Source organism: Leopardus geoffroyi, chromosome D1, assembly GCF_018350155.1.
Source record: "Leopardus geoffroyi isolate Oge1 chromosome D1, O.geoffroyi_Oge1_pat1.0, whole genome shotgun sequence".
Lineage (NCBI taxonomy): Eukaryota > Metazoa > Chordata > Mammalia > Carnivora > Felidae > Leopardus > Leopardus geoffroyi.
Genome location: NC_059329.1, coordinates 58,523,224 through 58,543,295, shown reverse-complemented (window position 1 = coordinate 58,543,295; position 20,072 = coordinate 58,523,224). Strand labels below are relative to the sequence as shown.

Below are 20,072 nucleotides of genomic sequence, written 5' to 3'. Positions count from 1 at the left end.
TCAATATATGCCTGGACACCCTTGGGGATCTGATTCAGTAGGTCAAGGTAGGGCTTCAGGGTGCATTTCTAACAGTCTCAGATGATGCCAATGCTTCTGAGCAAAGTTCATACTTCAGTCTATACCTGGAGGGCTTAGTTCAGGCTGTGGCTGGAGTCCATGGAGGAGATCCAGGCCACAATGGAGGAGCCTGGGACTGGTGCCCCACCTACCCCATCCTGAAGCTCTGAAGAAGCTGGACTCCAAGCTGAGTCTGAGACAAGGACTGAATGCTCTTCGCCACTAGGTCACCAACATTCAGGAGAGCTCAATAAATACAGAATGAGTGAATGGATTAGAAATTTAGTGAAGTGAGGGCTCCAGGGGGTGGCTGGGCTCTCTCTGCCTAGGAATGGCTCTGTCCCCTCTAGAACCCCTCTTTCCCACATTCTGCCCTCTAGACTCCCAAATCCAGAGTGATTTACTAGTCTGAAGCCTCAGTTCAAGCTGGTGACAAACAGGGCTGGGCAGGCTGAGGGCCACACTCCTGAGAGGACCTTTGCCTGCTTTCTCTGAGCATCCTGGCCAGGGCTTGTGTGGGATGGCTGGAGACAGCAGGCCAGACAAACCATCTTGTGTCCTTGGGAGCTGCTTGGCCTCTCTGGGAGGAAGCCGAGGAAGAGCCTGGACATCTAAGGACTCTGCTCTTCCCCTTCTCTCTTTCTTGGTTCTGAAAGTTCTCTGTGTGAAAATTGCTCTGGAGCTGAGCAGTAGCCCTGCATCTGCTGGGCTGCATGTGGGTGCATGTGTGCAAGCTAGGGGTGGTATGCCCCTGAGTGTGGCAGGTGCCTGGGCATATGCATGTACGTGGACCTGTGTGGGTTGTATGGAGATGTGTCGGGGTCTGGGTGTGCTCGGTGTGCACCAGTGAGGGATTGCACCCACAGGCATGTGCTCCTTCTTCCTCTGCTGGTTCTCTGTGGCCCCTCTGCACATTCCTATGATTGGGAAACAGCAGACCCCAGACTCTGGACAAAGTGAGATGCCCAGGCTACAGAGAAGGAGAGCTGAGGTGCAGCCAGACAGACCAACTTCCTCCTTTCAGAGGAGACCACCAGGCATGCCACCTGCAAGCCTCAAGTAGGGTCAGCTCCTTTGATGATCCCAGAGGGACCAGGGCTCTCTGCTTAGATTGGGCTAGGTGGTCTCCTCTTTCAGACAGTGAGTTGAGGGTTGTGTTTCCCTCCTGGCTCCTGGGAGCAGCAAGGAGCCAATGGGCAGTACCCTTGGTTGCCTAGGATGGACAGGACACTGTTCCTGCTGGCCAGTGGCTCATTACAGGCCTTCCCAATTGTGGACTCACATGGGAGGGAATAGCTTTATCTGACAGCTAGAGAAACCAGGGTTCAGGAAGAGGGGAAGGGGTGCCTGGGGGGCTCAGTCAGTTAAGCATCTGCTCTTGATTTCAGCTCAGGTAATAACCTCATGGTTTATGGGATTGAGCCCCGCATCAGGCTGTATGCTGACAGCTTGGGATTCTCTCTCTCCCCTTCTCTCTCTGTCCCTCCCCTGCTCATGCACACACACTCTCTCTCCCTCTCAAAATAAATAAATAAACTTAAAAAAAAAAAAAAAAGGAAGAGGGGAGACTTACCCAGTGGAGTAGCCAGAGCTGTACTGTGAGCCCAGCACAGGGTGAGGAGGGGGACCCTGAGACCCAGCTGGCAGTGACTGCTTAGGGATGGGAACTCTGGAGGTGGGGCTCTAAGGTCAGCTTGGCCAGTTTGTAGAGGACATATGAGGTTAAAAGGTAAGATACGTGGCTATTGTACATGGACTGAGGGGTTCCTGCTAGTGATTGAGGGCAGGAGGTGACTGTGGAGGGGTCAGTACCCACGCGCAGCAGAGGGTCTGAGGACCACCCCCCCCCCCCCAAGCCCCGGGAGGTGGGCCTTTGGCCTTGAGCACACGCCTACTATGAGGAGCCTACACCCAGGGCTGAGCTGGGAGGGCCTGGACCTGAGTTAATCCTCTAAGCCTTCTTCCTCCTCTTGTGTAACTGCTTTTGTCCATGGGGAAAATCAAGAGCCTGCAGTGACCAGGAACCCCATAAATCTCCTGTGGTATCTGGGCCTGCCTGGGATTGTGGCAAAGATTTACAAGCCTGGGAAAACACGGCCTGTGAACTGGGGGTTTATAGGCACCCCAGGAGTGGACACACATGTGCATGTGCATGCATCACATGCAGAGACACAGGCAACATGCGTGTGAACAAACGTACTCCAGGGCCACATACATATGCCATATACACACAGGTGCAGTTCTGAATATGTGTGCCCATGTGAATACATTGTACATCTTCCAGGTCAGACCCACACATGACTGACACCCCCAGCCCCTTGCAGACATGGGTGTACCTGACATTTATCTAGTTACATCCTCTCCCAGCCGGGAGGCCTGAGGTAGGGGGTGGGTGGTCCTTACAGTTACTTCAAGCCTACACCTTCTCCTTCCAGAATAAGCTTTCCCAGGCCTCCTGGCCTTGTCCCTTTCCATGCCTTCCTCCTCCTCTTATCACAAGGACAGAGGAGAGGCTTTTCCTGGTAGCTGTCAGTCTGCTGGTTGGGAGCAGAGGTGGTTTTGTCTTTTCTGAATTTCCACTTAGTTCCCATCAAGCATCAAGGGCTGCTCTGGGGGCTACCCCAGGGCCCCACAAGCCTGAGGAGGCTGTTTTTCAGACAAGTAGGGATGGGTGTTAGGCATATAACATCCCCTGTCACATGGGTAGCGCCTAAAAGTTTACGGACTGCCTTCTTGCCATGTCTAGCTCGTTCTTTTTTTTTTTTTGTAAATTTTATTTTTTTAATTTACATCCAAATTAGCATATAATGCAACAATGATTTCAGGAGTAGCTTCCTTAGTGCCCCTTACCCATTTAGCCCATCCCCCCCCCACAACCCCTCCAGTAACCCTGTGTTTGTCCTCCATATTTAAGAGTCTCTTATGTTTTGTCCCCCTCCCTGTTTTTATATGATTTTTGCTTCCCTTCCCTTATGTTCATCTGTTCTGTGTCTTAAAGTCCTCATATGAGTGAAGTCATCTGATATTTGTCTTTCTCTGACTAATTTCACTTAACATAATACCCTCTAGTTCCATCCACATAGTTGCAAATGGCAAGATTTCATTCTTTTTGATTGCCAAGTAATACTCCATTGTATATATATATACCACATCTTCTTTATCCATTCATCCATCGATGGACATTTGGGCTCTTTCCATACTTTGGCTATTGTTGATAGCTCTGTTATAAACATGGGGGTGCATGTGCCCCTTCGAAACAGCACACCTGTATCCCTTGGATAAGTACCTAGTAGTGTAATTGCTGGGTCATAGGGTAGTTCTATTTTTAATTTTTTGAGGAACCTCCATACTGTTTTCCAGAGTGGCTGCAGCAGTTTGCATTCCCACCAGCAGTGCAAAAGATCCTCTGTGTCTGCATCCTCGCCAAAATCTGTTGTTGCCTGAGTTGTTAGTGTTAGCCATTCTGACAGGTGTGAGGTGGTATCTCACTGTGGTTTTGATTTGTATTTCCCTGATGATGAGTGATGTGGAGCATTTTTCATGTGTCAGTTGGCCCTCTGGATGTCTTCTCTGGAGAAGTGTTTAGTCATGTCTTTTGCCCATTTCTTCACTGGATTATTTGTTTTTTGGGTGTTGAGTTTGAGAAGTTCTTTATAGATTTTGGATACTAACCCTTTATCTGATATGTCATTTGCAAATGTCTTCTCCCATTCTGTTGGTTGCCTTTTAGTTTTGCTGATTGTTTCCTTCACTGTGCAAAAGCTTTTTATTTTGATGAGGTCGCAATAGTTCATTTTTGCTTTTATTTCCCTTGCCTTCGGAGACGTGTTGAGTAAGAAGTTGCTGCGGCCAAGGTCAAAGAGGTTTTTGCCTGCTTTCTCCTTGGGGATTTTGATGGCTTCCTGTCTTACATTTAGGTCCTTCATCCATTTTGAGTTTATTTTTGTGGATGGTGTAAGAAAGTGGTTCAGGTTCATTCTTCTGCATGTCGCTGTCCAGTTTTCCCAGCACCACTTGGTGAAGAGACTGTCTTTATTCCACTGGATATTCTTTCCTGCTTTGTCAAAGATTAGTTGGCCATACGTTTGTGGGTCCATTTCTGGGTTCTCTATTCTGTTCCATTGGTCTGAGTGTCTGTTTTTGTGCCATCTAGCTCATTCTTTATGACAGCCGGCGATAAAGGTGACTTCATTTCCTCCACTTGATAGATTAAGAAATGGAAACTCACAAAGAGAAAGACACCTCAGGACCTGCCTGAGGTCACACAGCAAGATAAGGCAGAATTTACTAAAACACTGGGAAGGAGTTGTTTCAGCCTCCTGGGGCTTAGAGAACAAGATTTTGGCTGTCCAAGCTGGGAGGATGAGGTGGGCCCAATGGAGGAGCACCTCACGCTCCTTTACCAGGAGTTGGCTGAGGGCATAGACTGCCCCTCACAGACCAGCATTCTGCCGTGAGGCTCAGCCCTGTGTCCACCCTTGTGGACGTGCCAGAGGAGAAGGCAGGAGGGGAAACAAGGACATCTTTGCTTTGCTGTGTAATCCAAGCAAGCCCCTGCCTGTCTCTGGGTCCTAGTGCCCTCTCAACAATGGGATACGAGAGTTGATTAGAGGATTTGGAAGGCTTCCCCACAGCCACAAGTGGAAGACAGGCTCAGGATGCTTCATGCCAAAGCCCTGGTGGTCCTGAGTTGAGGCCTGTACACGGGAGCCCTGGCCTGCTTCTGAGATCCCCTGAGTCAGGGCCTGGCACAGACTGGGGACTCAGGGCTTGAGGTCTCCTCTGGGCTGGGGAGGAGGTGGTGATGTGAGAAGAGCACCCAGCGACTCCAGATGATATCTGCCCAGCTTGGCTGGGGTTGCAGCCCCCTGGCTCTCTGCCCCTACTCTTCCATGTGTTTCTCCACAGGTCACTACCTGACCTGCTGTGTATTTACTAAACTCATTAAGCAAAATAAACTGGTCCCTCTGCTAGAATGTAAATGGTATGAGGGCAAGGACTTTGTTTTGTGCGCTCAAGTGCCTCGGACATTACCTGCACAGAGCAGGTGCCCATAAGTACTTCTTAAAAAAAAAAATCTTTTAATTTTTAAAAAATGTTTATTTTTGAGAGAGAGGCAGAGTGTGAGCAGGGGAGGAGCAGACAGAGAGGGAGACACAGAATCTGAAACAGGCTTCAGGTTCTGAGCTGTCAGCACAGAGCCCAACACGGGGCTCAAACCCACAAACCGTGAGATCATGACCTGAGCCGAAGTCAGACACTCAACCGACTGAGCCACCCAGGTGCCCCATGAGGAGGACCAATCTTATGGAGGGGCAGGAACTGTCCCAGGCCACCATTGGCCCAAAGCACAGTCACCCTTTCTGCCTTCTCATCAAGCCCAAGCTCAAGGGTGGATCAGAGCTGGGGAAAGGATGGTGGCCCAGGCTCAGCCTTTTTTCCCCTCAAATCACACTCAAGCTGAGGAGTCATCCTCAGCCCTGAGGGGGAGTAGGTAGCATCTGGAGTCCGAGCTGCGAGCTGCGGAGAGCAGAGCTGTTAACCTCAGGGTCTCAGCCTCTCTTAATGGATCTTCCAGGGCCTGCTAAGAAAACCAGGTTGATTGTTCCCTCTGGCAGCAAGGAGCAGGGCCAGCTCTCTCCAGACCTTTCAGAGAAAGATCAGGAGAGGGCTGAGGGGTAGGGTGGAGAGGAGGAGGAGATTAATGGTTACTGAGGAGTGCCTCCCTGTGCCAAGCCCTGTCCTTAAATGTTATCTCATGCAATCTTCCCAACAGCCCTCAGGGGTAAATGGGTGGTACCCATTCTGAACGTCAGCACACTCAGAAGGTGAAGTAACTGTTCACAACTAGGTAGTGGCTGAATGAGCTTGCGTGTTCTTGGGATTCGCCCTGCCCTTTGCCAGCTCTGTGCTGCGGCAAGTTACTTCCCCTCCTTGATTTCTTGGTTTCTTGCTACCTCCTGGGGCTTCTGTGAAACATGCACGTGACAGTTTGTGGCACAGGAACTGGCTAGCTATAAGGGTTGCTCTGGAGTTAGAATTTGCTCCAACGCCTCACAGACCACCGTGAAGCTCACTGACTCCTGGGTGAGTGTTCTGGGTCAGGGCCCTGAGGGTGCCCGAGCCCCCACCTTCTCTCAGAGCTTCATACACAGCCCACCTTGCAGGCACTGTGGCTCCTCACAGGCTGGAGTGGGAGCCAGAGAAGCCTTGAGGGTCCTCCTTCTTTCCTTGGCCTGGTTGTGCCTAGAGCCTCCAGGCCGCACAGCGTGCAGGGCAGAGGAGATGGAGACGTGGGGACTGAGAGGGACCTCGGTGGAGGGGTGGAAGAGTGAAGACAGAACTGGGAGCCATGTAGGTCTGGGTTTGAGTCCCGAGTGGCACAGGACACGTTCCCTCTCTGGGCCTAAATTCTTACTCTGTAGAATGGGGATCATGATGATCTCTTCCTGAGTATTTGAAAACTGTTAAGTGTTATATGCTAGTGAGGGCCCTCCAGGGAGAAGGCTGGGCTCTGCCCTCAGAGCCCTCCGGAGCATATGGTGGGGAGAGGCTAAGAAGGATTAGGTGACCAGATCCACATAGAAGGCCCTTGGCAGACTCTTGCCTGTGCCATCCCAGCTAAATCACAAGACAACCTGGAGCTGACCCCATGTGACTGGTGGGGAAAGTGAGTTCTTGAGTCCAAGTGTGCCTTGCTGAAGGAGAGTGAAGCGGGGTGAACGAGTGTATCTGGGGAAGCTGGGTGAAAACTTTCCTGGGGTTTCTGTTGCCATTCAACACCCACTGACACCTCCAGGGGGGAAGACACTGAGGCAGCACAGCCCTCGGAGGGTCCCTGGCCTCCTGAAGATGTCTGGGATTCACGTATCTTGCCTGCTCTGGAAAGAGACCCAAGCCAATTCAGGACACTCTCTCCACCCCTTGGTATAAAATGAGATGGTAAATGAGAAGGCTGTTGGCAAACTACAAAGTGCCGTGCCTCTGAGGACGCATCTGTATGTGTGTGCAAGCCCTTGGGTGTGTATGCACAAGTGAGAATGTGCAGCTTGTGAGTGTGTGTGCACATGTGTGCAACGTGTGTGCCTGTACATGTTCCCTGGCCTGGCTGGGTGGGGCAACTCCATGCTGCCTAAGGCTCCCTGTTTGCCTAGGGCTTTTCTCCTCTAAACTTCTTACGATCTTTTTTTGTGTTTCCTCACTGTTTCTTAGTTTACCAGAAAGGGAGCAGGCCGCGGTCCAGAAACCTAGCAATTGTTTCTGAGCCTGCTGACTCTTCTTCCCTCCTGGCCGCCCTCGCCTCATCCTGTGTCTGTCCCTGGAGGCCTCGCTGTCTGGTGCTCCCAGCATGGCCTGGTCTGCAGGGCTGGCACCTTGCCTGGCTCCTCTGTGTGGCTCACCTGCTACCCACTTTTCCTTCTAAGACTCTGTCCACATCATTGTCCCAATGACCCTTCACGACATTCCCGCACCCTCCAGAGGTGCTCTTATTATTCCCATTTTGCAGGCAAGGAAATGAAGACTTGGTGAGGAAAAATGGCTTTTCCAGAGTTACTCAGCCAATTAGTGGCATTTCTGGGGTTTCAACTCCTACCTAACTCCAGAAGCTTTATTCTTAACTATTGTGACCCACCTAGTGGGGATGGCTGGATGGATAAATGAATGAAAGAACAAATGAATAGATCACTCGGTCAACATTGAGCTGAAAGAGAAAGTTAAGTGATAATAACAATGGCTACCATTTATTGAGCACCTACTATGTGCTAGGTGCTTCGGTCACTTAGATTGAGCTAACAAATGCAGCCAAGATTATTGTTATCCCCATTTTGCGGTCGAGGAGGCTGAGGTTCAGAGAAGTTCAAGTGTGGGACCTGGGATTCTAATTTGTCCTCCCTGGAGGAGGGATGAGTTGGCAGAGGCTGGTGAACGGTGCTCACTGTAGCAGCGACCAGGCAAGACTCTCAGGAAGCTGTGTCTCCTGAGTCCTCCCCAATGACACTCTACCCCACCCCTCTGGTCCTGGGGCCATTTCCGCATTTGTCTCTAAAATGGGTTTCTATTTCAGTTTGGGGTGGGTACAGCTCTGACTCTTCCTCTCTGACTGTTGGCATGTCTAGTAAAGGCCAGAAACCTGGCCTGGGCATACAGAGATATCCTCTTATTCCCCCTTCCCTAGAGCTGGCCCAGTCACTAACGACTCCTGTGGGAGGGCAGGCCAATGCAAGATGCAGCTATGGGTTTGTGAAGATGGCCTAGGCTAGGTCTGCAGCATCTGTGCCCAGCCCCGTGCTGGATGCCAGGGACCCTGGAGCGAGCGGATCCAGCCTTCTGCTTAGCCAGCTTGGGATGAAAGCTGAGGCCTGGGTGGGCTAAGTCTGTGGTAGTAGGGGCAGAGCCTGGCATCCTGACTCCCCACGCAGGACTGGTTTTGGGGGCTCGGGACAGAGTGAGGGCTGTGCTGTGGCCCCAAGAGAGAGCTGACCTGTGGTGTCTAGGAGGTAGATCTCAGCTCAAAGGGATGACATTGTCTCTGTCAAGCCAGTGGGTTGAGAACCAGCCATTCAGGTCAGTGAAGTTTCCTGAGCACCTCCTACTGGGGGGCAGAGGTTGGGGGGAGGAACACTCTGTACAGGGAAAAAGAAACCAGATGTTGAAATCAGAGCTGGGTTTGAATGCCGGCACCAGCATTTGCTGGCTGTGTCATCTCAGATGAGTTATTTAACTTCTTGGAATTTCAGTTTCCCCATTTGTGAAATGGGATGATAGAGCATACCTGACCGACTCATGGAGTGACAAATAAGATAATGCGCATAACATTACTGTACGTCCTCAACAAGTTTCAGTTCACTTCCTTCTTCACACTGGAGAGCCCTTCATCCGAAGGAGGAGATACTCCTTTAGGCTGCAGCTAGTCTGATGGTTGAGTGAGAGACAAAACTTGAAAGATGTTAGGATGAACCCTACAGATTTGCCAGCATTTGACGTGATGGGACACAGCCTCATTTCTCATGTCACAAAGGGGATATAGAGACTCAGAGGGGCCAATGTGTGAGGTAACCTGAAATGCCTCTGTGATAAAAAGTTCCTGGAATAAAGCACATGATAGGTTAAAATCCAGCAGCCCCCATCCTGGGTCTCAGAAACCTCCCTGTCAGACTCCCAGCCTTAGTGAGATTCATTGAGGACTCACTTTGTGCCAGGCCTACACCACAGCTTTATTGTAGATCTATCTTTACAGTAACAACAACTATGAAAGGTGAATACTGTAACTTAAGTTTAGTAAGTGGGGAAACTGAGACTCAGAGTGTTGTCAAACTTGTTCAAGGTCATACAGCTAATAGTCAAATTGGGGCCAGTCTAGCCCTGAAGGCTATGACTCTCCTACTCCATGGGGGTACTTGTCCTACAAAAGATGTCAGGCCTCCAGTCGGAAATACATAAAATAAAATGGTAAAAGGTGAACAACAACATAGAAAAGGAGTAGTTAGGGAAATATAAATCAAAATCACAATATAATACCACCTTACACCCTTTAGGATGGCTATCCTGGAAAAGACAGACGATAGCAAGCGTTGGGGAGGATGTGGGGAGATTGGAACTCTCATACATTGCTGGTGGCAATGTGAAATGGTGCGGCCATTTTGGAAAACAGTTTGGCAATTTCTCAAAAATTTAAGCATAGAGTTACTATAAGACCCAACAATTCCTCTCTTAGGTATATATCCAAGAAAATTGAAAACGTGTATCTATGCAAAAACTTATACAGAAATGTTCATAGCTGTGTTATTCATAATAGCCAAAAAAGCAGAAACAACCCAAATGTTTGTCAATTGATGAATGGATAAACAAAACATGTAGGGTATCCCTACAACGGAATATTACTCGCCTGTAAAAAATGAAATTCTGATCCATGCTACAACATGTATGAACCTTAAAGACATTATGCTAAGTGAAATAAGCCAGAAACAAAATGGTACGTATTCTATGATCCCGTTTACATGAAGTATCTAGAATGGGCAAATCCATAAATACTGAAAATAAGTAAGTAATTTCCACAAGATGGAGGGGGAGGAATGGAAAGCAAGTGCTAATGGGTACAAGATTTCTTTTATGGTAAGGAAAATGCTCTGAAATTAGATAGTAGAGATCGTTGTACAATCTCATGAATATACTAAAAGCCACTGAACTGTACAGTTTAAAAGGGTGAATTTTACGGTAGGTAGATTATATATTAATTTTTTGGAAAACAGAAGCAGGAACCTACAAGTTGCACAGAAGGTTGAGACCAATGTTGATGCTAAGATAGAAGCACAGGGAAATTCAACCCTGAGCTTTCTGGGTGCTGGAACAAGAAAGGAGAAGCAGCCTCCCAGAAGAAGAAAGTGCCAGTTCCTTAGGAAAACCAACTCTTGGGGCGCCTGGGTGGCTCAGTTGGTTAAACCTCTGACTCTTGATTTCAGCTCAGGTTGTGATCTCAGGGTTCATGAGTTCGAGCCCCACGTCAGGGTCTGTGCTGACATTGTGGAACCTGCTTAGGATTCTCTCTCTCTCTCTCTCTCTCTCCCTCTCTCTCTCTCTCTCTCTGCCCCTCCCCTGCTCACTCTCTCTCTCAAAAAATAAATAAAATCCGGAAAAAAAAAGAAAGAAAACCAACTCTTCCAAGGTTTCACTCTATGGCAAGATTCCTACAAGCCTGAGTTGGCTGACTATCATAATAAATTGTCAAGAACACAAATGTCCTATATCTCCCACCTGAGATTCTGATGCAGGTAGTAAGTATCAAGAACCATGAAGGGCTTGTGAGTTTACCACGCATCGAAGCTAACAAGTTAGCCTACTACATTTTAATGGATGTTGGCAGAAGACCTAAGACTCCTGGTTCTAGACAAAGAACTTTGTTCCTCGGAGAATATCAGTATCAGCACCAGTTTGTCAAGCCCCAGTTGCCACAAGGCACTAGAAAGAAGGCCAAATAACACCTGCACACACGGTGAGTTCCATTACAAGAAAGGAGCCTAGACCAGAGGCAACTTGAATCTTTCATAATGGGCAGTCAGCCTGCCTGACCTTTGTCCCAGAGGAAGGCATCACCAAACGTGTAGGTTTTTCCCCTCATGATGCCAACCAATTCTGACACCAACTCTGAGGATTAGCACTTAGGTGAAGGGTTCAGTCCCACAGGACAAGACTGCCCCCCACCCCCCGCCATTCAGATGCCAGTCACAAGTCCTGGACCTCCCATGCTTCTGATTGACTGTCTAGAACTCAGGAGTTCCTATGACTCCCTTCTCAGGTTTGATAATTTGCTAGAACGGCTCACATAACTCAAGAAAACACTTTATTTAACTATTACCAGATTATTATAAAGGATACAACTCAGGAACAGCCAAATGGAAGAGCTGCATAGGGTGAGGTATGACGTAAGTGGCACCATCTTCCCAGACTTTGTTTTTGTTTCTAATTTTTTAAACGTTTTTAATTTATTTTTGAGAGACAGAGTACATGTCGGGGAGGGCCAGAGAGAGAGGGAGACCCAGAATCCAAAGCAGGCTCCAGGCTCTGAGCCATCAGCACAGAGCCTGATGCAGGGCTCAAACTCATGAACTGTAAAATCATGACCTGAGCTGAAGTCAGATGTTTAACTGACTGAGCCACCCAGGCACCCTTCACCAGCACTTTGATGTCTTCACCAAACTTGGAAGCTCTCCAAGTTTTGGAGTTTTTTTTTTTTTAGGGGGGACATCATTACATAGGCATGATTGCTTACATTATTTTGGTCATTGGCAATTGAACCCAACCTCCAGCCCCTCTTCTTTCCCTGGAGGTTAGGGAGCAGGACTGAAAGTTCCAAGCTTCTAATCAAGGTTTGTTCTTTCTGGCAACTAGCCCCCATCCTGAAATCATTCAGGGGCCTGCCAAGAGTCAATCATTAGAACAAAAGATGCTCCTATTACTCAGGAAATTCCAAGGAATGTAGGAGCTTTGTGTCAGGAATCAGGGGCAAAGACAAAAAATATGTTTCTTACACCACACATAAAAGTTACCGTTTTAACCCTTTTTGAATGTATAGTTCAGTGGCATTAAATACATTTACAGCATTGTGTAATCCTCACTACTGTCCATCTCCAGAACTTTTTCTCATTCCAAACTGAAGCCCCCTACCCACTAAATAATAACTCCCCATTTCTCCCTCCCCCAGCCCCAAGTAACCGCTATTCTACTTTCTGTCTCTATGAACGTAACTATTTTAGGTACCTCTCATAGGTGGACTCATACAGTATTTGTCCTTTTGTATCTGGCTTATTTTGCTCAGCATAATGTTTTCAAGGTTCATCCACGTTATAACATGTATCAGAATCTCCTTTTTTAAGGCTGAATAGTATTCTGTGGTATGGATAGACCACTGTCTGTTTATCCATTCTTACATTGACGAACATTTAGGTTGTTTCTACCTTTGACTGTTGTGAATAATGCTGCTATAAACATTGGTGTATAAATAATCTGTTTGAGTCTGTTTAAAAGTACGTTTCAATTTTTACCTAGGGGTAAAATTGTTGGATCTTACGGCAATTCAATGGGCTTTTTTTGTTTTTTAATTGCACCATTTTACATTGCCGCCAGCAATGCACAAGGGCTCCAATATCTCCATATCCACACCAGCACGTGCTATTTCCTGGTTTTGGATAATAGCCATCCTAATGAGTGTGAGGTGAGGCGATTCTCCTTAATGATTAGTGATTTCAGCATCTTTTCATGTACTTGTTGGCCATTTGTATATCTTCTTAGGAGAAATGTCTATTCAAGTCTTTTGCCATTTTTGGAATTAGGTTGTCATGTTGTTGTTATTGCTCTTGAGTTGTGGAAGTTCTTTGTGTATTTTGGATATTAGTCCTTTATCAGATAAATGATTTGCAAATCTTTTCTCCCATTCTATGGGCTGCCTTTTCACTCTGTTGATAGTGTCCTTTGATGCACAGAAGTTTTAAATTTCGATGAAATTCAGTTTATCTATTCTTTTCTTTTGTTGCCTGTTCTTTTGGTGTCATATGGGTCAGAGAGGCTTTGATTGCAAGTGACAAATGTAAGTAGTTTAAGCAAGAAAAGAATTAGTTAATGTAAAGAAAAAGTTGAAGGTAGACCTAGACCAGGCGTGGCTAAATCTACCAGTGCCGTCATGTCATCAGCGCTCTCTTTTTATATCCTTTCTCCTGACTTTCTACTTGCTTCCTACATTCTCACCCACGTTCTTTCTAGAAGCACCAGGCTTCCATGGCCCTTACAACTAATAATCCTAGAGGAAAAGGGAGAAAACCTTTCATGCTGGTTCCACCAAAATTCCTGGAACAAACTTTAATTGGTTTCCTCTAAACCAATCACTGGTAAGGGGTCTGTATGGATGCTCTAGCTGATCGGCTCAGGGCCAGGCACCCACTTTGAATGGACAAGATTACCATGCAGTGAGGGAGGGAGCTCCCCATGGCAAGAGACGCTTGACAGGCAAGCGTTCCTCCCCAGAAGAGTTCTGGGAAGCTGATGGGCAGCTGTGGTTAGGAGGCTGTGCTTAAAAGGGCATCCCTGGCCTCAGACTTCCCATGGGAACCAGTGGGAGAATTAGAAGGAATCCTTTTAGTTGGTCCCTGAAGACTTCCTTCCCCAGAAGGAGACAGCACTTATGGGGCCCTGTGACTAGTGTGAGGGTGAGCCCAGGCAAGTTGGGTCCCAAGAAGGTTGGGCAGAGAGCGGAGGAGCTAAATTCCCCTGCCGCCTGAGAACCTCCCTATCCCAGTCCTTCTGTATTGTAGGAGCTTAGAATGTGTGCTTCTGGAGCCACACTGCCTGGGTTCCTAGCCCAGTAGCTGTTCTTTCTACTTGTGCTACCTTAGGTAAGTTAGCTAACTGACATCTCTGTGCCTTAGTTTTCCCACTTGAGGTATTAAATGGAGATAATACCAGTCCTACCTCCCAGAGCCATTGTGAGGATTGGAGTGTTGTACCTCTGGCCCACAGTAAGTGTTCAGTAATTGTATTATTAGTAGCATTAGTTTGGGCCTCTTTTCCAACCACATTTGCTGGTATATTGGCAGCTCCGGCTGTGTTCTTCAACACGCCTTACCCAGCCTCAGCCCTTACTCTTCCCTCTGCCAGAGATGCCTGTGCCTCCATGTGCACTTGGCCTTTCCATTGCTGCCTCCCCCACTGAGCCTCCCCTCCCTGCAGACCATCCCTCCCCGCCTGGGCTCCTGCAGGACTCTGGTGCACTGATGCCTGCCTCGGATTACGGGTCTTCGGGTCCCTTGTCTACACTGAGCTCCTGAGGGCAGGACATGGATCTCCCCTGTCATTGAGCTAACAGTGGGAGTGTGCCAGCTGCAGAGATGAAGAAAGGGCCATCCAGCGGCAGAAGGAACACCGAGTGGGGACTAAAGGCATGGCTGGTTCCAGGAACTGAATGTAGCTCCTGGCCTTGCAGGTGGTGTACAAGGGACAGGGGTGAGTGCTGAGAACAGAGATGTCAGCAGGGCCCTGGTTTGCCTTTATCCTCAGTCCCCAGGGTGCTGTAAAATGCTCAGGCAAGGGAGTGATGAGGTCAGACTTTTGCCAAACAGAGATCCCTCTGGCTGCAAAAAGAAGATGGACTGGCTGGGGAGATGGAAGACAGAGCTTTGGGTGGATGTGGTCTAGGCTGTGGCAGGGACCACAGGATGAGACAAGGGCACAGTTTGACAGATGTAAGTATGGAACACAAACAGGGCTCGGTGATTGATTTCAAGTGGGGCCTCAGTTTTCCCACTAGGGGAGTGGCAATGGGCGCACGCGGCCCCACTGGTCTCTCTGGGTGAGACTGGAGGATGGCAGGCACCTGACACTGCACACCCGTGCAGCCCCCTATCCTCCCCCCGGTCCACCCCCTTCCCTGGGGAGGGTCTAGGTCAAGCACAAGCCCAGACACTCAGGAGGCTTGGTTACGTCAACAGGCTCCAGGGACTGGAGCCAGGCCTCTTCACCAACCCCACGCTGGGAGAGCTGGTGGGGCTGAGGACAGGGGCCTGGCCTGGCTGAGCTGTGCTGATGAGATCATCTGACTCCCTTGGGCAGGGTGGGGTCTGGCCCAGAGAAGGGACCAGCCGAGGCCCACGGTTCCCTGGAGCAGACGGTACGTGGTTTCTTCCTGTTTTGTCCTCCTCAGCTGTGCCTTGCAGAGACACAGGCTGGTGTGGAAGCGGAGTGTGCCCTGGGAGCAGTGCCGCCCACAAAGGCCAGGCCAGGGCCGGAAGCTTGTGCTGTAGGAGCTCTACCCCTCACCAGCCGAGTCTCCTCAAGAATAATGAATTCACGGGGCGCCTGGGTGGCTCAGTCGGTTAAGTGTCCAACTCTTGATCTCTGCTCAGGTCATGATCTCATGGTTCATGAATTCGAGCCCCACGTCAGGCTGTGCACTGCCAGTGCAGAGCCTCCTTGGGATCCTCTCTTCCCCTCTCTCTGCCCCTCCCCTGCTTGTGCTCTTTCTCGCTCTCGCTCTCAAAATAAATAAATAAACTTAAAGAAAAAAAAAAAAAAAGAATCAGGAATCCAGCTGCCCAGTGACAGGGCCAGGGCTAGGACCCAGCTATTCCATCTCCCACACCTGACACCCGCCTCAAGGTCCAGAGAGCTGTGTTTATCGCAGGAGCCGAATGCCTCTCTTCTCTGGGTCTCAATTTCCTCAGCTGAAAAATAGGTGTGAGGGAGAAGAGAGAACTCAGGAAGCTCTGAGGGCTCCCCTCCTCAGTTGGAGAGGAGAGGGCCTACATGGGCCTGGCAGGTGGAGCCAATTATCCTTCTGGACTCTTCATCTACAAGAGCCACATCCTTGCTTCCCCAGGAGAGGAGTCAGACCGAAGCAGCAGCCTTGGGAAGAGGGTACAGGGGCACAAGGCCCCCGTGGACTCACTCAAGGACTGTAGGCCATCCTCTTGTCTGCTCTAGGGCTCAGATTCCTGGCTGTGACCTGAGGACTGGACCAGGGCATCACTGACAAACTGCCCGCTTTCCAATCTGTCTTTCTAGTACTCTGGCTGTCAGGGCTTGTGGAGGGCTATGTAGAAGAGGGGCAGAAGGCTGCAGTGAGCCTAGCATTCAAGGCCCCTGATTTGGCCCTACCACACTAGCCCTGGAGCCAAGGCCCCACTTTGTGCCCTACTGTCTCTGACTTGGACTCTCACCGCATCCAGTCCATCCTCCATCCAGCAGCACGAGGGACCTCCTAAATCTCAAATTTGATCACACCTCTACCCTGCTTTATAAACCACTGAGGGCTCCTTGGCTGGCACCCACTGTACAAAGGCCAAATTTGTAGCCTCACGTTTGAGAACTGTTGATACCTGCCTCTGATGGCCTCCCAGCCTCACCTCCTGCAAACACAAACGTTTGCAGGTACCCTGTGCCCTCATATCTCCAGCAGGCCTCTCTGCCAGAAACACCCTCCCCTTCCTTGTCCACATTCCAACAAAGAATCACCTCCTCCAGGGATCCTTCCTTGATACCTTAGGCAGGCATAAGGGCCTCCTCTGTCTTCCTGGAGACCCCTTCATCTGTCTTTTCCACCAGCTGGGCCTCCTCAAGGATAGGGACCAGAGCCCAGTGAAGTCCCTGTACATTGTAAGGCTTCCTGAAAACGCATGTCAAAAGAGTGAATGAATGAAAGAATGAATGAATGAATAAGCAAAGGCTGCAAGGGAGGCCGTTTCTCAGCTGGTCTGTGATAACATTATAAGTAATAAAAATAAAGCCCCACTGAGTGAATACCCACTTGCTCCAGATACTGGGCTGGTTGTTCTAGATCCGTTGTTGAGCCCCAACAATGCTGTGAGGTGGGTGCTATTGTCTCTACCTTATAATTAAAGACACTGAAGCTCAGAGAGGTGAAATCACTGCTTGGGAGCTGTAGAGCCAGGACAGAAACCAGGCCTGCAAAGTGCCAAGCTTTGCAGAGGGAGTGGTGATGTGTGGCACAGGGGTGCAGATGCCAGGAACGGGCAGTTGGATTTCACTTACACTGGGGGGTGGATAGGTTGAGGGGGGGGGGCGTGTATGGGACCATATGGGAGAACTGGAATTAACCAGGTTTGAAGAAATCCGGGTTTTCCAGGGACCTCTGAGCAGAGACCTGTTCCAGAGTGGATCCTCGGATATCCTATGACCAGGCGTGTCACTGGGGTAGCTTGGAGAGCTTTTGCCTGCCACCCTCGCCTGCTCCATTATCAACAGCCCCTACTACTCTGTGATGTTTCCGCAAACCCATGTTGTGAGTGCTGCGAAGTGTCAGTTCCCTCATTTACCCCCCACCGGAATCCCCCAGCTGCCACCTAAACAGATGCTCTGGAGGTGCCACTTCCCACCCTGGACCCCACCCCAGATTCCCAGCAGAATCCGGGCCTATTCCTGGAAGCCACAGAAACCGCTCCCTCCCCACCCCCCTGCCCCCAGCCCTGCACCAGGGGTCGGGGAGTGTCAAACTGAAATGACCTCACAGCGACCTGTTTTTTCCCCAGGGCCTGTCATGTCAAGGTCACCTCTGAGATTTCCTTGGGATAGAGATCAAACGGTCACTGGTGCCCGTGGTCCCATCTCACCAGCCTCACCTAGAAAGATAGGGTGCCCACCACCCTTCCCTGAGCTGGCCCCAAGGCTCCCTGCTCTGGTCTGCCCTGCCCTGGGCAGACTATAGGGCTGTGAGAAATGAGGGCAGACTGGGAGGATGGGAGGCAGAGGACTCTTGGACGGGCTGGACTGTGAAGGAGGAAGCACAGCTGGAGGACCAGAGGATGGGGAGTGTTGTGGGCTGAGCGGAAGCTTTGGGCAGAGGGTGGGATCTGCACTGCAGGAGGCCGCCTGGGGTCCAGGGGGAAAGGGGAGACCCAGGAACAGATTCAAGGCTCTTTACGTGGCCAGGAAGTTGAAGGAGGCCCCTCTGAAAGGGTACACTTTGCTTTGAAGGAGGAGTTGAGGGCTGTTGGAGTGGAGGATAGGACTGACAAGAAAGATGGGGCAGAGGCTTGGAGGAGATGGGAGAGGGACCGCTTCAAGACAGGCAGAAGTTTGGGGACTCAGCCAAGTGGGGTGGTGACCCAGTTGGTGGGGGTCTCAGGGCCCTCAGGGCTCTCTGCTGAGTCACGTCCTCAACCCCACAGGGCAGGACTAAGTGGTCTGTTGGTGCCAAGAACAAGGGATACAAATGGACTGGTTGTGTTCACAGGAGCCCCAGGTCTTGCACTAGAGCTCCAGGCTGGCAAGGGAAAGGAGAGGGGCTAGGAAGATGCTAGCCCAGCGTTCTGGAGGCCTTCATATTAGAGGCCCCAGTGCCAAGGGAGAGATGGTTGCAGACTGAGAGGCTCTGGGAGGACAGCAGGATGGAACAGGGCCAGTGTGGGAGTGGTGGGGAAAGTACCAGGGAAGACCTCACACGGGGCAGGAGGAAGAGACAGGCAGCCCAGCACCACCAGGCCATGTCCCGTTCACCCTTCTCAGCTGGGACTATTCGCAGCCTGATTCTCATATACACAGCCAGATAGAGGCGGCCCAATGGGTGGCTTTGAAGTCTCTATCAGCCTCTAATCTCCAGTAAACATACTCTGAGTACAAACTGTAGTTTGCAATACAAGCATAATGTCAAGCCTAGTTCCATATGCCCCCAATCAGATTTCCACCCCAAGTCCTCTCTGTGTAGGTATTCTTGAGTCACCCCTAGAAATCCATCCATCCAACAATTTGTCACTGAGTACCTTCTATGTGTCAGGTACCATCCTAAGCCCTGGAGATGCAGTAGTGAATAAAACATAAAAACACCTGCCCTGGTGGAGTTTATGTTCTGATGGGAGGAGGCAGACAATAGCAAACAAATAAAATAGTGGGTTAGAAGATGGTAAATACCATGGAGAAAAATACAGTGGAGAAGGGCAGTAGGAAGTGTGCGTGTGTAAGGTGGGAGGTTACAATGTTAGCTAGTGTGGTAGGGGAAGGCCTCATCTAGAACGTGTATGTTTGAGTGGCCACCTGAAGGAGGTGAGGTCTGTCCTGTGTTCCTCATACACACGCCACGTACAACAATGCACTCTGCGGCAGGAACTGCCTGTGTCACCGCTGACCTCCCACATTACATTCAGAGCCAGGCAGTTGCCCTGCCTTTGATTTCCTCATCCCAGGTCACCCCTCAGATACCTACAAAGCACAGCTCCTCCCACACTAGGTTGGGCACAAATGAGGCCCCAGTGCTACATGCTTGACATTTGAGGGTGAGGATTTGGGGTTTGGTGGAAGACATTCTAGAGGACTGAAGACCACTTGGCAAGATTCTAAGGCTGCGGGGGAGACCTCAGTTTTATCTTCCCAAAATGGTAAGAAGAGACTGTGCTCCAAGCAGAGGGTTTTGTCTTCAGATTTGGAAATGGTCATGGCTCTCTGGCCTCATGTCTGGTTTATGAGCTCCATCACTAGGTTTCCTGGGCCTGGACATGAGCACTGGATTTGGCCAATGGGAATGAAGACCAGCTCGTGAATAGTCTTGGGACGACTTCTGCAGTGCCCAGGGATTTGGGGGCAGCTGAGCTCTGTGAACCCAGAGGCAGGACAGACTGGGGAAGGAAAGTAGTGACTAGGAGCAGATCTCAGGGCTTGGTGTGATGAAGCACGTCTTCCAGAGAGCTTTCTCATGGTGGAGTGTAGCGGCCTAGGAGAGATGGAGTGAGTTCCCTGTCATGGGAAATATGCAAATGGAGGCCAGACAAGTCCTGTCAAAGAGGCTTCAGAGAGCCTCCTTCTCTGAGGGGCTGGGGAGAGCTCTGGGTCAGATTCCCTTAAGGCCTCTCTGGCCCTGAGAGTCTACAGTTCAGAGCCCTGTCATTGACACACTGGGTTCTGGGGTCCACTTGGGTCTCCTCTCTCTGCCAGGTGGACTTAGGTGCTGGGGATGGTTAGAGCAGGGCTGGGGCAAGGGAGCTGCCTTTCATGGGAGTTGAGAGGTTCTCTGGACTTCC

General features: G+C 49.9%; 1 protein-coding gene across 4 annotated transcripts in view; it reads left to right on the top strand.

Moving 5' to 3' along the window:
* P2RY6 (pyrimidinergic receptor P2Y6) overlaps window positions 1–20,072 on the top strand; it is a 39,689-nt gene that overhangs the window by 5,115 nt on the left and 14,502 nt on the right. The window contains exon 1 of one of the 4 annotated variants that reach the window (XM_045484095.1): window positions 5,761–6,147. The exons of 2 other annotated variants lie outside the window; for them this stretch is intronic. The gene's annotated coding sequence lies outside the window, so the exon portion shown is untranslated. Of the gene's footprint in view, window positions 1–5,760; window positions 6,148–20,072 lie in introns of those variants that run through there. One more of the 4 variants, XM_045484099.1, reaches the window with a different exon arrangement.